This window comes from Rhagoletis pomonella, unplaced genomic scaffold (genome assembly GCF_013731165.1).
Source record: "Rhagoletis pomonella isolate Grant_MI unplaced genomic scaffold, Rhpom_1.0 Rhpom_scaffold_00003, whole genome shotgun sequence".
Lineage (NCBI taxonomy): Eukaryota > Metazoa > Arthropoda > Insecta > Diptera > Tephritidae > Rhagoletis > Rhagoletis pomonella.
The window spans coordinates 81,253,408-81,264,038 of record NW_023458557.1 but is presented as its reverse complement, the minus strand read 5'-3'; the positions used below and the strand labels follow the sequence as shown (position 1 = coordinate 81,264,038).

Genomic DNA, 10,631 nt, shown 5'->3' with positions numbered 1-10,631 from the left:
TGGAGCTGTGGAGCAAAAGTAGACTCCGAACAGAAATCAGAAATAGCCCCGAAGCAGCACAGCAGCAGCAGCAGCAGCAGCAGCAACGACTTGGCGATGATGATGGCGACAGTAAAAGTGAAAAGCCACATACAACAATCAATTAAGGCCAATTACCATTAAAAAGCGACGCCGGAGGATGATGCAGAGTGAAGGTCTGAGAGGAGTAAAGATGGACGTGTGTAGGCGTATAAGCGACGATGTCAAACGAACCAGCACGAGTCGACGAAGTGCCAAACAGCAGCGAACAGCAGTCGTCGTCAGGCACTAGCCACCCTAGCCTCCAGTCGCCAGTTACCAGCTGCTACCATACTGGACCAAAATACCAGATAAATATTAGCGAAAAAATAATCATTTTAAGTCGTTTGAAAACGGCGGCGGTCTACGAGTAAACGCTATTAAAAAGAGAAAAAAATAATAATACCATACCTCAGGCAGGGAGGATACGTGCAGTAAAGTGTGTTACTGCGTGAAGATGTGTGTGTGCGCTTGAGTAGAATCATCGTCCATTCGAAAGGGCAGAAGCCTCAAAGTAATTGAAGCAAATTTACACTTCAGACACTCATTGAAAGTAAACAGCGTATAAAATAACAACAACGAAAAAACAATAATATAAAAACGCTTGCTCGGAGGGGGCACTTAGAGCAAACATACATAGCATGTAGAGTTACGATGAGAAGCGAGAGCTAAGGAGAATCGCGTTGATGGCTAAAAAAGAAATTAAAAGGAATCAAATATCGAAAGCTGTGGGCAAAGCAGGGCAAGAAAAAAAAAAAACGTTTATCATAGCTACTGCACAACAACAACATTAAGCAGCAAAAGCAGCCAGCATCGCAGCATCAGCTGCCACAGAGAACAATGCGTTTAGAGAGAAGAATGCTTATAGCCATAGTCGTCGTAGCCGCAAACTGAGTATGCGCCAAAAAAGTGATTGTGCACAGCGCAACAACGGCAACTACACCGATTTGCCGCCGACAACGATTGTTTTGGCGATGCCTCAAAACAGAGGCAAGTGCCACGATACACACAGAGCATAGATAGATAGCACGCGTGCAGCAATACAGCTAGAGCCAGGCAGTCAACCAGCCAGGAAGCCAGGCAGCCAGGAAGCCAGGCAGCCAGCAAGCAAGTCAACATCCATCCAACGAACCGATGTAGCAGCCAGTTTACAGACAACAGAATAAACCAACGTAACGCACACAGGCGAGCCACACCACCAGCAAATAGAAAACAAAAAGAAAAAAAATCTAACGAAAACACTCATAGCAGACACTTTCACCCGCACCAGCGTTGTGTTTATGGTACTCGTCGTCGTGCTAGTGCTCGTGCTTGTGGTGCAACAATGAGTTATCCCGACAAAGGATAACAGCCCTTGGAACATGTAGTACGTGTACAAAAGCGAGCGAGGTTCAAAACCTATTACTCGTACCCCGTACAACAACAAAACCACATAACAGCTGCTCTTGCACTGTGGAATAAAGTGGGGTAAGTGTTGAGTCAAAAAGTAGTGAAGTAGTGAAGACAGTTAACTACATATTTATTCGGAAGGAGTGGAGAGTAAAGTACGCGTAAATATATTAACAAGTGACTAAGTGAAATATGTGCAAAAATGGAATGCCTTAAAATAAAACCGGGACATAAATTTTTGGTCATTTAAAAACTGGACATAATTGTTTTATAATATGAAAAGTAGGCATAAGTGTTTGGCCATTTTAAGAATAAACATGTAATTTATAAGTGGACATAAATAATTGCGTTATTTAAAAACTGGGTATAAATTTTTGGTTATTCAAAAAATAGACATGCATTTTTTTTGTTTTTTGACATACATTTTTTGGACATAAATGTTTGGACATTTAAAAACTAGATACTTATTCCTTTCCATATTGGACATAAATTTTGGTATTTTTTTTTTTTTTTTGTAATTTTATGGCCTTATAACAATTATATTCAACAATTTTTATTGAGCTTGAGGTCGTAATTTTGGTAATTTAAAAACTCGTTATAAATTTTAGGTAATATATAAAAATTAAGGTAATAAAAAATAGGCATATTTTCGGCAGTAAATTTTTGGTCATTAAAAAACTATACATGAATTTTTAGCAATCCAAAATTTAATTTAAATTTTTGGTAATTTAAAAACTAAAAATTTTTGATGATTTAAAAATTTACATTAATTTTTGGTAATATATAAGAGCAGGACATACATTTTTCATATACAAAAACTTAACACGAATTTTTTTATCACTAAAAACCGGTAACGAATTTCGATCATTCAAAATCTGGACATAAATTCTGTGGTCATAAGCAATAATCGCCTAAGTCGAAAAACCTGAATTCGAGAAAAAGCGCTTTAAAGATTTGGGTTGTAATGTTAACCTTATGGGGAAACCAAAAGACTTTCATTTATAACTTTTTAAATAGAATAGGTAACGAGATGGGAGTTTCACGTAGACATGGAATAATAGTTGCAGAAAACGATAGCATATATAACTCAATTCTTTCTTAAGTCAACTTAGGCGGTTATTGCTCACGACCACAGAATTCTATACAAAAAATAAATCAAGTACACAAATTACTAATTTTTTCATTGTCACTTGAAAAAATTATAATTGTTTTTTTTTTTTATTAATAACTTTGGGAAGTTTTCAAATAGCATGTTCATATTCGAGGCAATGGATGCTGGCATCATATACAACATGTGATGTGAAGTTTCAAAAGTGTGCCACGAAATTTAAAAAAATTAAAGCATGCAGAATGTATGTCACAGCTATTTTTTAGTTTTTGAAGTTTTCCGATTTTTAATTTTAATAATTCAAGATACTTCAAAATGTTAAAATTAAACGGCCAAAGGGAATGTATCTGATCAAATAAAACTAGTGTGTCATTTGTCGTACAAAAATTTCGGCCTCTTACAAATTCCATTAGCATCCTTTAAAACTTTTGAATTTAAAAAACCTTCAATTTCAATAGAATTTCTGCGCAATATTTACTTAGCTGCGTTCCATTGTCCCCCATGCCATGAGGCGAAAACTGTGAAAATAACAATAACAACAAAAAAAAATCAACTAAAATTGCGCCAGCATCAGGAGCAGGCACGACACAGCAGCAAGAGCACAGAAACAGAGTAAAAGGAGAGCATAATAACAGAAGAAGAAGAAGAAGAGCAAGCATGAGTGGGAGCACAAATACGGCGCAGAGTCAATGGCAGCGTTGCTGACAGCAACGGCGAGGACGAGGACGTCGGCGGCAACCACGATTCAATCGAAATCCTTGTAAGTGAACAAATCTTAACGCAATTAGAGAAGACGAACGCTTGGTCGCGCCGACACGGAACGGCGGTGCTGCTGCGATTTGCTATTTAACTTTGGTACATTGGAGTATTTGATGTGCAAGTTGCAAGTGGAAAAAAATATATGTGCAAAAAAATCTGTGCAAGTAAAAAGTGAAAAAAAGAAAAAAAAATTTAAAGTTAAGCAAATTTGTTTACAACAACAAAGCCAGCAAAAGCGCGATTCATAAAAGTGTATCGAGTGCTGACAATGAAAAATCAAGACGAAAAAGAAATTTAAAAATTAAAAAACAAAGTTACAAAACTTAAACTGAAACCAAACAACGTTATTGCAAAAAAAAAAAAACAAAAAAAAAATTAAAAGATATTGCTAAAAAAATACTTGCAACACAACATTGTTGAAGAAAATATTGCGCTGATTGCCAGCTATGCAGAAAAAGTTTGTAACTTAATACAGGCAATAAGGCATTAATTGTGTGAAAATCCGAAACCAGAGTGTTAAGCACAAATGGCGAAAATAACGAGGCTAATATTGGCGTTTATGCGTTGGAAGTAATAAAGAAAGGTGAAAACAAAACGACTATCTTAACGGTAATATGGCATGCGAAAAAAAAAACACGAATGCACTTTATGCTGATAGGATGCTAATAAAAATCCCAGATCCCTATTTTAGATGCTAAAAAGTCAAAATGAAGTACCCACACATAAACGCACACGCACACGCAAAAACACAGCACTATACAGAATTCAATAGAACACTTACTTTGTTATCTCTTTGATGAAAAGGAACAAAAAGAAAACTTGCACTGGAAAATTCCCCACAGCATTAAAATGAGCAGAAGAAGCAGACGAAGAAGAAAAACGAAATTCGATGCAAAAAAGTGAAAGGGCATCAACGCCCAAAAAGATGCTATACATTTTCTCGCAGCATTACTTTTTCCCAACAGCAAACACACGCACATTTATGTACATACATACATATGTATGCATGCACATACGCACACACACGCACACATGCGTATCTACGCACGTACAGTCACAGCTTCCGAAGCTGACGTTGCCGCTGCCAATGTGACTACCATGGATGGTTGTGTTGTTTGTGCTTGCTGGCTTTGCCCTGGCTCGTTGCCATTTTCCCGCTGTGGCTGTTTCTGTTGAAAAAGTTGAAAAATAAAAATAAAAAAAAAACCAAACAAAGAAGCCCCCGCTGTCGTGCTCTCGTTACCGTTACTGTTGCCATTAGCCATTTGCCACTAACATTTCGATACAATGTATTTGCTTTTGTTTTTGTGTTTGTGCATGCGTTTGTGCAGTGTTGCTGTTGCCATTTCCGCTTTGCGATAGAGACACAATTCGTTGGATCGGTTGGTGGGTCGGTCGGTTAGTCGTTCGGTCTGTCGACGCGTAACGCTGCTCTCGGCTCGTTGGGGGCTGTTCATCATGGCCTAGCACAGCAGGCGGCTAGCTAAGTCTATTCATATATGTATGTATAAGCATGTATGTATGCACATATATGTATGTACACACATAATTGTAGAAAGCAAGCAAGGGTTGGACTGGCTGCCTGGCTGGTTGCCGCACTGCGGGTGTAGTTGAGGGCCTACCATATGTACATATGTAGGTAGCTTTGAAGGAGTCTGGATCAGCCTCAAAGTGTCAGAGTTGGCGTTGTTGATGTTTTTCACGCTGCTAAGAAGCGTTTGTCTACATAGCCTGCAGCAGAGTTAGCAGTACGCGATTGGCAGCAACGTTGCCACTGTTGTAAATTTTAAACTAAAAAATAAAAATACGAAAAACCTCATGCACTTCACATGTTTATATAAACTTTGTAGGACTTTTCATTTGTAAGTGCCCTTTGCCTTTGAATGGTTAAATGGAGTCGGTGACTGGAGTTTAACTTTTTTGCATACCCACATATAATTCTTCGCCTGCCATCTGTTGGCATTACAGTCGTTCAAAAATTATCATTTTCTCCATTTGCATAAAAGTGCTGGAAAAAAATAATAAAAGTTTGCTGGGCACTGATAAAACTTTGAAGTGCTGAAAATCTGGGTTAACAATAACAGTACCATTACTATTATCACCCCTTTACAATTATCACCCTACTCGAATTAAATTCTCTTCTCTTTTTTTTTTTAAATTTGCCTTTATTGGCTTGAGCTCTTCAGCAACAAAAACTTTTTTTCCACGAAGATCTTTTTTCAAATTTGGGAATAAAAAGTAATCACTAGAGGCCAGGTCTATGGTATACGTTGGGTGATTGATTTCTTCGAAGCCACAATCGCGTACAGCGGCACTCGAAACACGCGCTATGCGAGTCAATTTTTTTTATCATCTCCATTAAAAATACGGTCCAAAATACTCGTTGAATTTTTCCCACAGAGCTCCAACAAATTTATGCAGCACTTCAATCGCACTTGTTTTTGTAGTGTCGTAAGCTTTCGCGGTAGAGATGCCAGATCGAAATTAAAAAAAAAATCGATTTTTGAATCGATTCGAATCGAAATAAAAATAATCGATGGACAAAGAACTACATATATTTTGCCAAAAAAGCACATTTTACTTAATTTTCTTAAAGTAAAGTAAAAAAATACGGCCCTCTGATCAACGCTGAAATTACAAACATTATTGTAAGCATGTTATAAAACATGCCTCGCTATGACGGTTTCAATATCAAGATTTATCCAAAAGCTACCAGGTAGCTAACAATCCGTAAATACATAGCAACAAAATTTAGCAGGTTTTTCTATATTATGACAACAATATAAACATTCAAGAGAAACTTCATAGATTCTTAGCACTGATAAGGAAAATTGTAAATTTTTTTCGAATTTTCGTTTTTATTTATCACAAAAAAGAAAAAATGTTGCTACTTAAAAAAATGTATTATACATTAATACACTAGCCCAATAGAGATTTTTTCGCAATACAGATTTTTAATTTTTATTATTTTTTTTTGTTTTCTAGAATATGAATATTGTTATTAGGCCAAAAAATAGCCAAAACGATTTGTTTTTTTTTTTTGTTTTCGCTAACTGCATTATTTCTCTCCATAATTACCCTTTTTAGAAAAAATTAAGTATGCAGTTTTTAGCGCATTTTCTTCTATATAAAGTATGCTTGACAAAATTTTCATAGCAATAAAAAATTGCATGCACTTTATTATACTAAAATTGAATGGGCTACAAAACTGCATTCCTGAAATTATTATTAACCTATACACTGCGGCTCACTTGTAACTTTTGAGAGATTAAGTCTGCCATGAAATCTGCTAATAATTTAAGCTTTATTCTGGCGTGCTCCAGTGCAAGTTTGTCAACTTTTTTATATTACAAGCTTTCATTAATTTTCACCCGCGTGTAATTAAATCTTGCAATAAATTTTTAACCAACTTCCCGATCAGCTAGAGATTTGAAACTAGAAAATTGGCTCATAGCCCGATGACAATGCCACCTGCAATGAAAGATGAATTAATCCGCTTGGTGGCGCAGCTGTCGAGATATTTGAAAAATCGTAATTATGGTCCGATATGGTTCATATTAAGAACGTATGTATATTACCCACATAAAGGGAATAACTCCACAAAAGGTTTGCCCGATAGGTGGCGCAGGTGGCGAGATATTTGGGAAATCCATATTTATGGTCCGATTTGTATCTTTTTAGAACGTATATTAGGAAGAAATAACTCGTATCAAAAATTTAGCCGTGAGTTGGTGCATGAGTCGATTTTTCTTCCATTTTTAGCGACTATTGAAGTAACGACCGAGAAGTAATTATGCTTAATAAGTTAGAAGAGTACAACTTCACAAGAAGCTTTTCTGGCGTTGTGGTTTTCGTTGCTCGAACCGTAAAATAAAACTTATAGCAGAATAAAGCGCTGAATGCATGAAAAGCTTTGAATGTGTAAAAAGCTTGGTGTGAAGTTGTACTATGATATACATACGTATGACCGTAAAGTCCCAGAAACCGAATTCAAATCCCATTTCACTTCATCACTTCATCTTACGAAAAACCACGACAGAGGGCGCCCAAAAATCACGCAAGTGATTACATTAGTAACTCCCGATAGTGCAGAGAGAGCCGATCGTGACTACCGCCTAGGACATTGCCTTGTAAAACTAATCGCTGAAATACACTGCAAGTAGTCGGTGAGTAATTGACGGAGTTTATCAGGTAGCTACCAATTCATCAGTCCTGTAGTCGCTCCCCCGTACTGCAGGAATATTAATCGAAAAAAATAAACCACATTCTCCCTAATGCTAATACAGCCGGCAACACTGTTTCCCAACCGCGGAGGCACACGCATGTCTGTGTCACACACACCAACACTGCGACAAGTGTCACACTTGCATGCACCCGCTCTCGCAATTATATTTCTATACTATGTAGATATACATATGTATATACGCTGTCTGTATACGTTGGCAACCGCAAGGACATGGGTACAACGACGACAACTAACTACTAACAGCTAACAACCAACAACCATAAGCCAAGCAACCGCAACTTCAATAGCACTAGCGGCAATAGCAACAGTAACTGTACCAGCGAGTGTGAGTGTGATTGCCACAGTCAGCAACCGCCAGCCAGCCACCAGTCATATGTATGTAGCCGCAACGCCAGTCTCAGCTGGCACTAAGTCATGCAGTGGCATTTTTGGGTCAAATCGACAATCGGCGCACCAAAACAAATTTTTCGTCTGCATATGAATGTCTGTGGGGATGATTGTATGCCACACAACACATATGTATGTACGCATATGTGTGCGTAAAGGTGCTTGTGTGATGCTTATATTATGCGGAATAAATTTGCATGAGCGCGCAAGGACCTCATTAAATGTCCGAAATGACTATAGGAGTATATGCAAATGTACTAATAAAAAAAAAAACAAAAAACAAATGCTGTGTTTGCGTGTGTGTAGTTGATTCTGCAAATGCTTGTATTGTTTTTATTCACTATGAAAATTGAGTGATTTTCGAGAAGAATGAAAAATGATGTTCCTACGACAACCTGTTAAGCATGACAAATGTATTATGGGGACTTATAAAAAAGGTGCAAACGCATGAATACTTGCATACTCATAAGGAGGTGTAAGTTTAATTTTTATGAAGTAAAAAAACGTTTTTGGACACAAAAATTTCCGTATGTATGTATTGTACAGTATAATTGGAGGAATATTGTTGTATTTGGTATTCATAGCGGCTGTTGTGATATTATTTTATTTAAAATTATTTAATTTTAGCAAGTTGTCGTATTTATTTATTTATTTATTTTTTTTTTGTCAAAATTATCGTACACACTCCAAATTACGCTCGTTTGAAAGAAGAATGCGGTTCTTACAGAACAATTCTCGCTAAGAAAGTAAGAAGTCTTTCGTGAGACAAATGAAAGATGGCGAGATAGTTCGAAACACTTTTTTATTCTAGTAAAAAAGCCTTAGAAAAAAAATTTCCTCATTCACCACTCGTAATGAAAAGCCACCGTAAAAAAGGGCGCTGCCAAGAAATACACGCATAGTTTCACCTTCTTAGCTTAGTATGATCTATGCTGAATGCTATGAATGCTTTTTAAAGGAAAATAAATATCAGCGGATTTTTTTCTTTTTCGTTTTTAATTTTTACTTAATTATTAGATTTCATTGCCTTAAAAAGAGAAGTATACTCTATACTTTTTTTATGTAATTTAATTTTTAGAATATTACTTTATTTCAGTTTTTATTTTTCTAAGATTTTATTGTTTTAAAAAGATAAATATATATTTTTGAATAAAAAAAAATTGCTCATTTAATTTTTATTTTATTATTTATCTATTCCATTTAATTTTCGTTTTGGTTTCTGATTTTATTGTTTTAAAATGAAAAATATATCTATTTTATTATCTAATTTAATTTTTAGAATTTTGTTTATTATTGTTTTATATCATTTAATTTTTAACTACTACTCTCTTCTTTTTTAATTTAAACTTTTTCTTTTTTAATAAAATTTTCTTATAAATATGGGTCATTCCATACAATACTTACACCTCAATATTTTTTTTGGTGAAATATATTTTTTTTACATTCTCTATCGAAAAAAAGAATACACCTATTTTTTATTTCGTCATGATATTCGAAAATCCCGAGAAAAAAATTCCCGAAATTTTGTACTCACGGAGAAGTATCTTTTTTAATTGTTTGCAGTTGATAAACTACTTGTCGGAGAAAATCAGTTAAGGTATCAAAATGTGCGTAATTACCTCGGCTTTCTATGAGAGTGTGAGAGAGATTAAAATGAAAAAAAAATTTGCATCAAAAAATCGATTTTTTTTTATTAACTTTATCATGTTTGATTTTTATTTTTTTCAACCTGAATAGTTGTCAAACTTTATGGAGTAAGCTGTAAAAATTGGAGAATGGAAACACCAAAACTGTAGAAGTCATACCTGTTTATACTAAAGTATATATATATATTTTAATTTAATTTAATTTAATTTAATTTAATTTAATTTTTAAAATTATTATATTATTTCTTTATTTTCTTTTTATTATTTTATGTTATTTTATTTATAAGTTTTTATTGTTTAAAGAAATACACATACATTTTTTTATTTGATTTGACAGTGTTACGAAAGAATGTGGAGAGTTGAAAGGCATTTGCCAGAATTGCCTTGTTAAACGACTTCAAAAGAAGGAGGTGGTTATCAATACGGAATATCCGAATTTTTTTTTCATCTGTGTTACCGGAGTTCCTTCGCCGTTGCTTTGGGTTGTTGTCGTTAACTGCCTGCTGTTGAAGCTGATAACAAAAGGAAAGGAATCTTAAATTGATGAATTGCAATCAACAATGGCAGATGTTTTCTTAAAATATTAATTAATTAATTTTTGTAATATTTTATTCCGTATAAATCTGCGCTTATCAAAAATTTACTGCTGTCAAAAAATATTTCATTTCACACAGCAGATTGGCAAAACTGTCTCACCATAGTAAAAATATTATTCAACAGCTTTCCTCATAGAACTTTGTTACCGATTCACACACGCCCTTTAACAAGAAAAAAATTTATAAAAGTGACACGCAACTCTCGATGAAAATCTATGATTAAATAAACAAGTTTCGAATGGTCAAATGAATATGTGCAATAATTTTTTTTATGAAATAGGAGCAAGAAATAATGTTACTCATACGCCATATCGTACATGGCCGAACGCGTCCATACTCCTACATGACATACAGTGACGAGCAAAACTGTAACGTGGTGTAACACTTTTTATTTCAGCCGCCAATAGGCAACGGCCTGGTTTTCGTGCGATGCAACAAAATTG

General features: G+C 35.2%; 1 protein-coding gene across 4 annotated transcripts in view; it reads left to right on the top strand.

Moving 5' to 3' along the window:
- Window positions 1-418: 418 nt before the first annotated feature.
- The window catches only part of LOC118735651, a 61,249-nt gene continuing 51,036 nt past the window's right edge, over window positions 419-10,631 (top strand). For 2 of the 4 annotated variants that reach the window (XM_036465533.1, XM_036465532.1), the window contains exon 1: window positions 3,280-3,896. The gene's annotated coding sequence lies outside the window, so the exon portion shown is untranslated. Of the gene's footprint in view, window positions 1,525-3,279; window positions 3,923-10,631 lie in introns of those variants that run through there. The other 2 variants (XM_036465535.1, XM_036465534.1) reach the window with 2 other exon arrangements.